Source organism: Nicotiana tomentosiformis, chromosome 12 (genome assembly GCF_000390325.3).
Source record: "Nicotiana tomentosiformis chromosome 12, ASM39032v3, whole genome shotgun sequence".
Lineage (NCBI taxonomy): Eukaryota > Viridiplantae > Streptophyta > Magnoliopsida > Solanales > Solanaceae > Nicotiana > Nicotiana tomentosiformis.
Window position 1 is genome coordinate 126,146,425 of NC_090823.1, and position 13,213 is coordinate 126,159,637.

Consider the following 13,213-nt stretch of genomic DNA (forward strand, 5'->3'; position numbering starts at 1 on the left):
TTATTATACCAGAAAAAGTTTACCCTTCAGAGCCCAAGTCTAGCTCAAGTAGAAGCTAAAAGCCTAAAATGTATTGAAAAAGAAAATTAAATAGAAAAGAAGCTTATCTAAAAAAGATCAAAAATTTCAATCTCTAACTGAAAATGGTTGCTCCGTAGCTCATGGAGCAACGGTGTGACTTATAAGTCACGAGTTCGAGCCGTGGAAGCAGCCATTAATACTTGCATTAGGGTAAGTTGTCTCTCACACCCCTTGAAATGCGACCCTTCTGCTGACCCTGCGTGAATGCGGGATGCCTTGTGCACCAGACTGCCATTTTTTTAAATATTTTCTTATTATAAGGGGGAGGGGAAGGTGAAATAGGGATGGTATTACAAGGTGGAAAATCGAACCCCCACCAATGAGGTGGTAGTTTAGGTAGTTAACTAACTGAGCTACTAAGATTCCCGAGCTAAATGGAGATGCTGTTGTGAATTGAACACTTCAATTATGTAAAGAATTAATGAATCTATACACTTGTGAAAACTTGGATCAGTTAAGAGATTAAGCCAACTAGTTGCTCATGTTTGTGACTACTTCCAATCCACCATGATTGAAACTCAATATGCTCATTGCTCTCTTTTTCAACAGGAGCAGGCATGTTAAGATCCAAGAAATATCTGATTTCTGTATTGGTTTATGTATTTCAACAGCTTGAATATTTTGCTTTTGGCTTCAGCAATTAAGTGGGGTCTTTTGTGACCACCTAAAGCTTGACCTGATTGGAAAATCTTGAAGCAAATTGGACACTCATGTCCCTTTTTCTTCTTGATAAATTCACCATCCTTACATTTGGACCTCTTGTTCCCATTTATATCAGTTTGTAGATGTGATTGAGTTGAAGGGAGCCTTGGAGTAATTGGTAAAATTGCTGCCATGTGACCAGGAGGTCACGGGTTTAAGCAATGGAAACAACCTCTTGCAGAAATGCAGAGTAAGACCGTGTACAATAGACCCTTCTGGTCCGGGCTTTCCTCGAACCCCACGCATATCGGGAGCTTAGTGCACTGGGCTGATTTTAGTACACGTGATTGACTCGGCGATCGAGCTTGCTGAGACTGATAATTTCCTTCATTTCTTGAAAGCATTATCAAGCTCATAGCAACATCCCCTTGTTCTTGCTCAAACTCAGAATTATTTGTAGAAAAAGTTAAAGTAGAGGAAGTTTTTTTTGATGATCTTTTCTTCTTATTTGGTGGTGGTGCTGCTTCACTATCAGAATATTGGCTATTCCAAGAATCTTCTTCTACACTATTTTTTGACGGGATTCTAGTTGAGTGACATTCTTGTGCCGAGGGTCTATCGGAAACAACCTTTCTATCTCCCCGGGTAGGGGTAAGGTCTGTGTATACACTACCCTCCTCAGACCCCACTTGTGCAATTATACTGAGTTGTTGTTGTTGTTGTTGTAGTATTCTAGTTGAGCGGCATTTCATGTGGCCAAATAATGCTTTCCAACATGAGAAACTTTTGCTACATTCTTTGCAAATTTTGTTCTGATTGGTAAGTAAAGTATCTTCACTTGACTCTGCTAGCTTTGAAATCTTCTTTTTGGTATGCTTTTCATCAGCTGAATTAATGAAATGAGACCTCATATGACCTCCCAAGGATCTTCCACATGGAAAACTTTTGTTACACAATTTGTATGCATGTTTTTGTTCTTGATCTTCTCCCGTTGAAATTGAGTTCAAAAAAATAAATAAATCAAAGAAACAAGAATTGGATCAGATGATCAAGAAAAAGTCCAATTTTTTTACTAGTGTTCCTCACAAGCTCAACTATGCTAAAACTTTGTATGTCATTCTACTATACCAACAAGAAAACTCTAACAAAATAGAGTAAGGCCCAAGAAACACGATCAAGAAGCTGAAAATCTGAAATCTGAAGTGGGAATTCAGGAATCTGAATTGTAAGCTGATCAAAGAATTAAAATCTTGATCAAGAACAAGATCTGATAAGCAAGAAAAAGACACGTTAAGTAGCTGGTGCAGGATCAAACAACAACAACAATATATCAAATTTGATCATGCAAATGGGGTCAGAGGAGGGTAAGGTGTATACAGACATGACCACTACCTTTGTGTGAGATAGATGGATAGTTTCTAATAGACCTTTGACTCAAGAAAAGTATTTTCAAAACAGGTTTGAAAAATAAGGAGTAAAATACTATCATGAAAAGGGAATTTTCTCCTCACTCACTCTGTTACTGAGCCACTAGCTTAGCTCTTTAGGTAAATGAAATATAAATAAAACATCCTAATTTGTAGGGTCAGAGAGTACTCAGTTACCTTTGTTGCTAATGATGAGGATGAACACACATACAAAGACTCTCTCTCTTATGTTTCTCTGTCTAAAAAACTATATTTGGAATTAGGAGGAGGAGATATCCATGCATGGAAGCAAAGATAAAAAGAGAGAAAAAGGTAAATGGTAGTAGTATGTTATGGCTTGAATCAATTAAGCAATTAATCGAATAGTTAGGAGAATCAGAAATGGAAACTGGAAGTCTTTATTCAATATCAATTGAAAGTATTCACCATTATTACATGTAGTCACTGAAAATGAATAATGAGAATTAGGAGAATCGGAGAAGAAGAAGAATCTAAAAGAAGAGAGAAGAGAGAAAGTGGTTAGAAGCGTAACAAAATTAACATAATAATTTCCTCCCTTTCACTACCTAACTCTTAGTATTTATTCACATTAAGCTTGGGCTAAATAAGTGGCTGTTAATATTGGGCTTCCCGCTTTGGCCCAATTCCCTGTCTGTCTCACGTGGCCCAGTCCACTCTTTTATTAATCTCTACTCTTACCTACCATCGATCACTTTCCCATTTCAACCTACTTTGCCAATTCATAACATCCCCCATCCCTTAGAGAATATCATTGTCCTCAAGGTCGATGTTGAGCCACAAAATTAGGAAAGTGATGCTTGATATACCCCCAATCTTCCCATGTAGCATCCTCCTCCCTAAGATTTGCCCACTGAACCAACACTTTAACTCCCACGCCATTATCAATCTTCACCATTTTTTATTGTAATATGGCCACTGGTTGAATCAACACCCGACCGTTAGTATCACACGATGGTGGCTGAAGCTGAGGCTCGATAGTTGGACCGATTCTCTTATTGAGTTGAGAGACGTGGAAGACTGGATAAATTTGAGAGCCTTCAGGAAGCTCTAAGAGGTATTCTAATGTTCCCACTTTCTTCAATATCTTATAAGGACCATAATAACGAGAACACAACTTAACATTTATGCAAACCTCGATCGATGATTGTCTATACGGATGTAGCTTAAGATAGACTTTGTCCCCAACCTCTAGGGTTCTTTCCGACCTAGATCTGTCCACAAAGAATTTCATGTGTGACTGTGCTCGAGTTAGGTTGCCCTTAAGTGTCTGCATCATGTATTGTCTTTGGGCTAGACTTACACTTGCCATAGTCTGCCCAGAACTTGGTAATGATCCCATTGGTAGCTAGGGTGGTGCATACCCATATAATGCTTCAAAAGGTGTGACCTTTAGAGCAATGTGGTAGTTGGTGTTGTACCACACTCTTCCATGTGAAGCTACTTAATCCATTGCTTAGGATTATCAAAAACCATGGCCGTAAGTTTCCATACACCCGTTGAGCCTCTCTGTTTGGCCATCACTCTGAGGGTGATAAGCTAAACACAAATTGAGTTTGGTGTCATGGATCTGAAAAGGTACCGCCAAAAGTGACTAGTGAAAACTGGATCCCTGTCAGACACTAAGGACCTAGGAATACCATGCACTCTATAAATTTCCTTGAGAAATAATTCTGCTACATCCTGCGCTGTAAAGAGATGTTTAAGAGGCAGAAAGTGACCATACTTAGTGAATCTATCAACCACCACCAAAACTGCATTCTTCTGATTTGAAGTAGGTAATCCTTCTACAAAATCCATATAAATGTCGTGCCATGCTTGCTCAGGAATAGGAAGAGGCTGTAGTAATCCAGGATAGTGAACATTCTCTGATTTCACCCTTTGACATATATGACACTCACTGACCCATTTACAACTGTCTGACTTCATATTTTGCCAATAAAAATTCATCTGTAACCTCTTATAAGTACCTTGTTGCCCTGAGTGACCTCCCAATGGTGATTGATGCAATGCTTCCCACTCTTCTTCTCAATGTGTTACCCTTTCCTATATATATCTTTTGTTTGTACTTGATTATTCCCCAGTGTAGTGTGTAGTCAGAATTACCATGAGATGTTCTTATTAACTCAGCCAATAGGTGAGTAGCCAAAGGATCATCTTCATAGGATTGGCTAACTTCTTCTAGCCAAGCAGGATGTGTAGTGGAAATAACCAATAAGGTAGAATTAGCAGTTTCTTCTTATCTCCTGGATAAAGCATCAACTGCTCTATTTTCAGAACCCTTTTTGTACTGAATTTTATAGTCAAGTCCCAAGAGCTTAGTGAGACCCTTCTGTTATAGTACTGTGGTGACTTTATGCTCTAGTAGGTATTTTAGGCTCTCGGGATCTGTTCTCACAATGAAATGAACACATTATAAGTAGTGTCTCTATTTATCCACTGCTGTTAAGACTGTCATGTAATTTTTTTCATTGGTGGATAGTCCCTTATTCTTTGTGGACAAAGCCTTACTTAGATAATCTATAGGTCTGCCCTCTTGCATTAAAACAACTCCCATTTCTGTAGAGCATGTATCAATCTCTACAATAAAAGGTTTGGTGAAGTCTTGTAAGGCTAATACAGGTGCCGTGGACATGGCTTCCTTCAGCTTCTGAAAGGACTCCTCTGCCTCCTCATTCCATTGGAAGGAACTTTTCTTAAGTAGGTTGGTCAGTGGTCTACTGATGCCATTGGACTTCACAAATATTCTATAGTAGCATGTAAGGCCCAGAAACCCCTTGAATGACTTGGGGGCAGACCAATTTATCATAGAGTCTATCTTGGCAGGATCAATTGCTACTCCTTGACAAGAAATAATATGGCTCAAATACTCCACTTTATCTTGTCCAAAGGCATACTTGGACAATTTAGCATAGAGTTTCTCCTTCTGTAAGACTTGTAGGACTTGTCTGAGGTGATCTACATGACTGCTCACTGTTGGACTGTAGACTAGTATGTCATCAAAGAATACTAGGATAAATTTTCTTAGAAAAGGTCTGAAAACATGGTTCATCAGGCTCTGAAAGGTTGCACGAGCATTTGTCAAGCCAAATGGCATGACTCTAAACTCATAATGGCCCAAATGTATCCTAAATGTAGTTTTATAAATGACAAAACTCTCCATTCTAATTTGATGATACCTAGACCTTCGATCAATCTTGGAATATATGTAGGATCCATTAAGTTCATCCATAAAATTATCTACTAAAGGAATAGGAAATTTATCCTTTATAGTCATCTTATTTAGCTCCCTATAATTAATACAGAACCTCCAACTCCCATCCTTCTTTTTAACTAGCAATACAGGTGAGGAAAAATGAAAATGACTCGGCTGAATAATTTTACTACTTAACATCTCATTGTCTTGCTTTTCTATTTTATTTTTCTGGAAGTAATTGTACCTATTAGGTCTGATACTCACTGTTGTTGCATCAGGTTTAAGGGGGATAAAATGATCATGGCTTTTTTGTGGTGGCAAGGACTTTGGCTCTTCAAACACATCTGAAAACTCCTCAAGTACTTCACTTATTCTTTTAGGTATGGCCACTTGTATTTCAGTAACCTTAGTAGTAGTTGTATATAAATGAGCCCGCAACACCTTCCCTTTTCTAAGAAGGTGCTTCACTCCACCAGCTGTCATGCTATGGAGCTTACCTTCCTCAGAATATCCCTTAAGGTCCACCCTTTTTACCTTCACAATCACTTGTAGCCTGTATTCAATGAAATCAAATAGAATGGGATTATGCTTCCTCATCCAATCCACTCCTAAGACCACATCACACCCATCAATATCCGGTAATCTTAGCTTATGTTCAAAGTATATCCATTGAGTTTTCCAACTGAATTGAGGACAAGATTGGTAACTCATTAGATAGCCCTTATTTAGCCACAACTACTCTCATAGGTGTATCATCTTTAACTATGCATCCTAGGTATTTTACAGTCTCACTAGCTATAAAACTTTTGGTATTTCCACTGTCTGCTAAGATATTTGGCATCTTCTTCCCATACACCCCTCTAAGCTTTATGGTAGTAGAAGTTATTGTGCCAGAAAGTGCATTGGGACTGACGGCCTCATCCAGTATCTCCTTGATGGTAGGCTATAATTCCATATTTTATTCGCTTATTCCACTCTACTTTACTGCACTTTACTTATGTTGAGCTTTAATTATGCGTGTTTTGCACTTATTATGTGTTTTATGCACTATAGGAGTGATTCCGAGCTATGTAGATGTTATGGCATGGATTCATGCTATTTTGGAGTTTTGAATTTGAGTAATAACCCAAGGGTTAAGTTGGGATCGTGTTCGGGGATCAACGGATGATAGTGGAACGAAACGAAGAATCGAGCAGGTATATTGCGCAGTGTCCAGTAAAATACACATAACGTTTTTCTCGGAACTCCATTTGGGCTCCACAATATATCGTTGGAAATCTATTTAAAAGGGCTACAACCTTAATGTTTTACACTTTACCAAATTCCCAATGTATATTGCGTGATCGTGCACTGGGTGCGCACTTGGGGCAGAATGGTGTGCAAAGTGCGCGGCCAGGTGCGCGGTCGCACATGTCCTGTCTGGGAAAAGCCCTATTTCGCTAAGAAAGGGTAGTTTTGTCCGGGATTTGTTTTGGGGGCAGATTAAATACCCCAAAACACCATTTTGAGGGAGTTTTGGACATACCTTAGACCTAGGGAAGCTTAGTAGAAGAAGGAGAAGCAAGAGCACAAGGATTTCATCCTTCCTTCCTCACTCAAATCCGGGTTTGGATTGTATTTATGTTTTCCTCTATTTTTGTTTTATTTGTGAAGAACTTCTCCATGTCTATGGAGTAGAATCATTTGGGTTTTGATGGATTTTGTGTATTGATGGTTGTTTGTGGATTATAACTCTATGTTTATGTATTTGAATCATTTTTGGAAGATTTAATTGTTGCATCTATGTTCATTTGTTCTTGTAATCGAAAGAGGCATAACTTGTGATATATTTGCACTATGTTGTTGGTTGAGTTCATATATTCTTCTAAGTAATCGAAAAAAGCTAGTTAAATCCTTGAATAAACCTAGTTAGGAGGATAATCGAAAGAGGTTCTCCTAAAGACCAATCCATTACGAATTCTTGCATATCTTCACCGAGCTTAAATTGGTTCATATTGTGAGGTTGAAACTTAATCGAGAGAGGAGTTTCTACTAAATATTTGTACTGATAATTAAGTGAATTTGAGAGACTCACTTGAACATTAGAAGTGAATTATCTAGAGTTAGATCCCGAATAATTATCTTGCACTTATCCTATCAACCCTTATTTTCTCTCATTGATAACTTCCTTGCTTACCTTTGTTGAGATTGTCATTAGTCAATAGTTTAAGTTCTTATTTAGTTTCAATTCTTAATTGTATAAATCTTCATTGTTGATCCTCCTGGATAGCAATCTATCTACAAACTAAGATATTACTGTTTAAATCCAATCCATGTGGAGACAATAATTATACTATACTATCTTTGACTAACGATCATAATTTAAGTGTGTGCTTTGCGCTCGTCAAATTTTAGCGTCGTTGTCGGAGATTGGTAATTAATAGTGTTGGAAATAGTTTGTAGTGCTAATTCAGGAATTTATTTTTATCTTTACTTTATTTTTTTAGTTTTGTTATGTTAACTTCTCTTCAAGATTTCTTTTGTTGAAGAAATCTTGAAAAACATATTCTTGTTACTGAACTCTAAATGTTGTAAAGATGAAGTACAACCAGCCTAAAAAACGGTTGAAGAGTTAGCAGCTGAACACTGTCGTCAGTCTGCTATGTGTTTTAAATGCGGTGGGAATCATCTATGGGTTGATTGTCAAGCAGGTAGGTATTCTTCCTATGGTTCATCTTTTGAACACTCTCACTTCGTCTCTAGTCCGTACATGTATGAGGATTCATATGGGTAAATTCTAACTCTGGTTGGGATGAAAACCCTTATTTTGACTTGAATACAAGCGAAGCGAGACACCCACCTCAAGAGGAGAATGTTAGTTTAGAAGAGCTTATGTATAAGTTCATTAATAATGTGGATGAGAGGTTAAAGGAAGAGAAGTTCACACATGATGTTGAAGCCTCTAACAACCTGACAATGCAAGTGGATCAACTAATAAGTATACTTTCAGAAAGGTCATTGCATTGTAATGGTGAATACATGGAGGAGATACCTTGTGAGAATGAGCCTACCATAAATGATGAACATCTACAAAGAGAGTTGTCCACTCTGCAAGAGGACTCTGTTTCAACTGAAATGATTGAAAATGAGGCTTTGGTTGATTATGAAGCAATACAAGAAGAGTTCAATCCTCTATCCACAATTGCAATTTTTAGTAGAAGATAATGAGGAACAAATGGTGTTGGAATTTCCAGAGAAGTACTCACATGACCTTTCCTCTTCATTTTCTTACTCTAACCTTGATCACGTGGATTTTGTTTTGGGTGATTTATGGGAATATGCAGGGATTGATTTTGTAAATGAATGCAGAATCAAGTTAAGGATAATCCTACAAGAATAATCCTTCGCTCAAAATGAGGCCAAGAAAGAAAGAAAAGAGCGGGTCTTTCAAAAATCCCTAAAGGACTTTGGCCTGATGAGCTCCATAAAGAATCCCGAGGAGCGAAATCGAAAAATGTATTGTGAATTAGGGGTGGAGTTCACAAGTTCTCGGAAACGGAAAAAGTCCAGAGAAGTTTCCTTTACCTCTTGTTTTTTATTTGTGTGTCATGGGGACATTCCACAATTTAAAGTGTGGGGGTGGGATGTAAATATGTAAATAACTGTTTGTTTGTGTTTCTTGTGTGTGTTTTCAGTTCTTTTGATTGAAATTTTTAAAGTCGAAAAAAATATATATATTATTTTCTTTGTGTCGCAGTTCTTTTCCAAGGGTTTTGTTTGAACCAGGTGTAGTTAGTTTTATTTTCTTTTCTTTTAGGAGTAGGAGATCTTGTGCTGTGATTTTAAATGCAAGCAATATCTCTTGACTGCATTATTCCTTAAGAATAGTAATTACTTTAGTTGTGACGCTTAAGCTCAGTTTTTGACTCTTGTATAAGCACCTTAAATTGTATGATCTTAACTTTGCTTAACAACTTTGATTAGAGTGTCTTGATGAGTCCGATATTGAGTGAGTCTTGTGCCATGTGTGTGATATTTTGCGTATTCTGTGCATTACATTTGATGTCTAGAACTTGCCCCGTATGTTTGCAAAGCGAAATAGTAGTTTCATTCAGTCTCGGAAGTGATATAGATATTTTTTCGTTGAGCCAGTTATATGTTGTACCCACCTAATTGTTATGTATCTTAGTTAACCCCGTTGATCCTGGAATCATGTTTCTTTGGTAACCACACTGCAAGCCTTACCCATTTGTTTGAATTGACCATCTAATCGAATCATTTACCTCTCGCGAGCACTTGAAATTGTATGAACTTTGTAAAAGTTGAAGTGTGGGGTGGTTGGTTTGGTTTTTGAGTGGAATTATTGAACTAAGGAGAAATGTGCACTATTTTGAAAAAGAAAAAGCCACTTGAATTGAAAAAGAAAGAAACAAAATAAGTGTATGATTGAGAAAAAAAATCATTGATAGTGATAACTCTTAATGTATTTGTGCTTAAAGAAGTGGGGAGTTGACATATATTGATGTAAATGTGGAGTTATGGTTTGACATAGTATGGGGTTTTGAATGGTTAATTGTATGTATTAAAGTACTTAGGGAGGTGTAGTTAATATGTTCAAACATATCCTACCCGTTCCGCAGCCTACATTACAACCAAATAAAGCCTTACTTGATCCTTGACTGAATGATCTCAATTAGTAGAGTAGTACATTACGGGCAAGATTATGGTACATCTTTTGTGGAATATGAATGTTGTTTCTGAGAGTGAGCTAATTATTCCTATCTTAAGTTCCTAATTGTTCTTAAACTTTATCGTTTGTGGAACTACTCTCTATTCTTGTGTGAGAGAACTTGATTCATGAAGGAAGGGTAATGTCATTGAGCTTTGTGTTAGAGTGAGCAAGTTGTGAAAAATGCGTGGTGCTCTTGAGTCAAATCTTGAGGCGAGGATGTTACGGTATTGTGCATAATTTGTTTTATTATTCTTGGTGTGATGAGTTAGGAGAGTTGTTTAAAAATATCATGTCTATGTGAAGTGTAGTTTTATTGCTCGAGGACTAGCAATGGTTTATATGTGGGGTGTTGATGGCAGGCTATAATCCCGTATTTTAGTCACTTATTGCACTCTAATTTACTGCACTTTACTTATGTTGAGCTTTAATTATGCATTTTTTGCACTTATTATATGTTTTATGTACTATAGGAGTGATTTCGAGCTATGTAGATGTTGTGGTATGAATTCATGCTATTTGGATCTTTGAAATTTAAGTAAAAGCCCAAGGGTTAAGTTGGGATCGTGTTCGGGGATCAACAGATGATAGTGGAATGAAACGAAGAATCGAGCAGGTATATTGTGCAGTGTCCAGTAAAATGCACATAACATTTCGCTCGGAACTCTATTTAGGCTCTAACATATATCGTTGGAAATTTATTTAAAAGGGCTTCAACTTTTATGTTTTACACTTTCCCAAATTCCTAACGTATATAACCCAGGTGCACAACCAAGTGCACGATCGCGCACTGGGCGCGCACTTGGGGCGGAATCGTGTGCAAAGTGCGCGACCAGGTGCGCGGTCACGCATGTCCTGTCCGAGAAAAGCCCTATTTTGCTAAGAGAGGGTAGTTTCGTCCGGATTTTTTTTGGGGGCGGATTAAATACCCCAAAACACCATTTTTGAGGGGCTATTGGACATACCTTAGACCTAGGGAAGCTTAGGAGAAGAAGGAGAAGCAAGAGAACGAAGATTTCATCCTTCCTTCCTCACTCAAATCCGAGTTTGGATTGTATTTATATTTTTCTCTATTTTTGTTTCATTTGTGAAGAACTCCTCTATATCTATGGAGTAGAACCATTTGGGTTTTGATGGATTTGGTATATTGATGGTCGTTTGTGGATTATAACTCTATGTTTATGTATTTGAATCATTTTTGAAAGATTTAATTGTTGCATCTATATTCACTTGTTCTTGTAATCGAAAGAGGCATAACTTGTGATATATTTGCACTATGTTGTTGGTTGAGTTCATAGATCTTCTAAGTAATCAAAAGAGGCTAGTTGAATCCTTGATTAAACCTAGTTAGGAGGATAATCGAAAGAGGTTCTCCTAAAGACCAATCCATTACGAATTCTTACATATCTTCATCGAGCTTAAATTGGTTTATATTTTGAGGTTGAAACTTAATCGAGAGAGTAGTTTCTACTAAATATTTGTACTGATAATTAAGTAAATTCGAGAGACTCACTTGAACATTAGAAGTGAATTATCTAGAGTTAGATCCCGAACAATTATCTTGCACTTATCCTATCAACCCATATTTTCTCCCATTGATAACTTCCTTGCTTACCTTTGTTGAGATTGTCATTAGTCAATACTTTAGGTTCTTATTTAGTTTCAATTCTTAATTATATAAATCTTCATTGTTGATCCTCCTGGATAGCAATCTAGCTACAAACTAAGATAATACTATTTAAATTCAATCCCTGTGGATACGATAATTATACTATATTATCTTTGACTAGCGAGCTTAATTTAAGTATGTGCTTTGCGCTCGTCACTCCTCTACCATTCCAATAGGCATAGCCTCTCCTTCTGCATTCAACTCTATTATTTCTTCCTCCTGTTCAATACTTCCAGACAGTGTGTTTAGTTATCTATTCTTGCACACATGACCTGGAAAGTATTTCCCCCCACATTTTAACATTCACCCATTGCCTTCCTAGCTGCAAACAATTTAGTCTCTGACATAGTTGTATTAGTACCTTCTTTTTGTAAGTTTCCCAAGGATTTGTTCCCTGATGGTAGATTAGACCCTTTGTACTGCCCTACACTCCTGACTCCATTGAATCTACTCTTCTTGGCCATGGTATCAATCAAGTTCTTCTCGTGCCTAGCCTTCTCCACAGCATGGCTTAAGGAATAAGGGTCAAACATATTCACAGTGCGTCTAATTTCCTCTTTTAAGCCTTCAATGAAAAAACCTAGGAAAAATTTCTCAGGTATAGTTGGGTATTTTATCAACACCCAGGCCTTCAAATCTTCAAACTTCTTAAGATATTCATTGGCAGTCCCCTTTTGTTTCACCTTTTTGAATTCCCCCAACAACTCCAGGTTACTATTATCAGATTCATTGAATCTTTTGCAGATTTCTTCAATAAAATCTGACCACCTCAAAATTCCTCTACTCAATTGATAGAAAAAGTACCAAGACTCATCCCTCCCATTTAAATGAAGCACAACTGATTCTGATTTGTGTTGTGGGTCTGTAATATGATTGTAATAGAAATACCTTTCATATTTGTGTAGCCATGATCGAGGATCTCCTTCCTCAAAAGTAAGGGAACTCCACTCTATAAGTAAAGTTGCTCGCTAAATTTCTCCCAGTGTGCTGCCCATGTGGGTCTGCCATTCTCTGCTTCCAAAACCTTCCAAGTGAAGACTTTCAGTTGGTGCGCTCCCTAGAATGCCATCCATGTGGGCGGAGATCTTCTCCATCATCACATCAAATTTTCGATTCAGATCATCCATTTTCGATTCATCAGACTCCAATTTTTTGTTTGTTTCAGTCATGTAGTTCTGTAACTGATTTTTCAATTTCTTGACATTTTCTATAGTGGTTTTAGCTCGAGTTTCTGTAATCATTATGGCGCCAGGAGAATGCTCTGGTACCAAATTGTTATGGCTTGAATCAATTAAGCAATTAATCAAACAATTAGGAGAATCAAAAATGAAAACTGGAACTCTTTATTCAATATCAATGGAAAGTATTCACCATTATTACTTGTAGTCACTAAAAATGAAGAATGAGAATTAGGAGAATTGGAGAAGAAGAAGAAGAATCTAGAAGAAGAGAGAAGAGAGAAAGTGGTTAGA

The 13,213-nt window shown here is 37.3% G+C and overlaps 1 pseudogene; it reads right to left on the reverse strand.

Annotated features, from left to right (window-relative positions):
* Positions 1-373: 373 nt before the first annotated feature.
* Positions 374-4,097, reverse strand: LOC117279805 (zinc finger protein ZAT4-like; annotated as a pseudogene).
* Between the last annotated feature and the right edge of the window lie 9,116 nt (positions 4,098-13,213).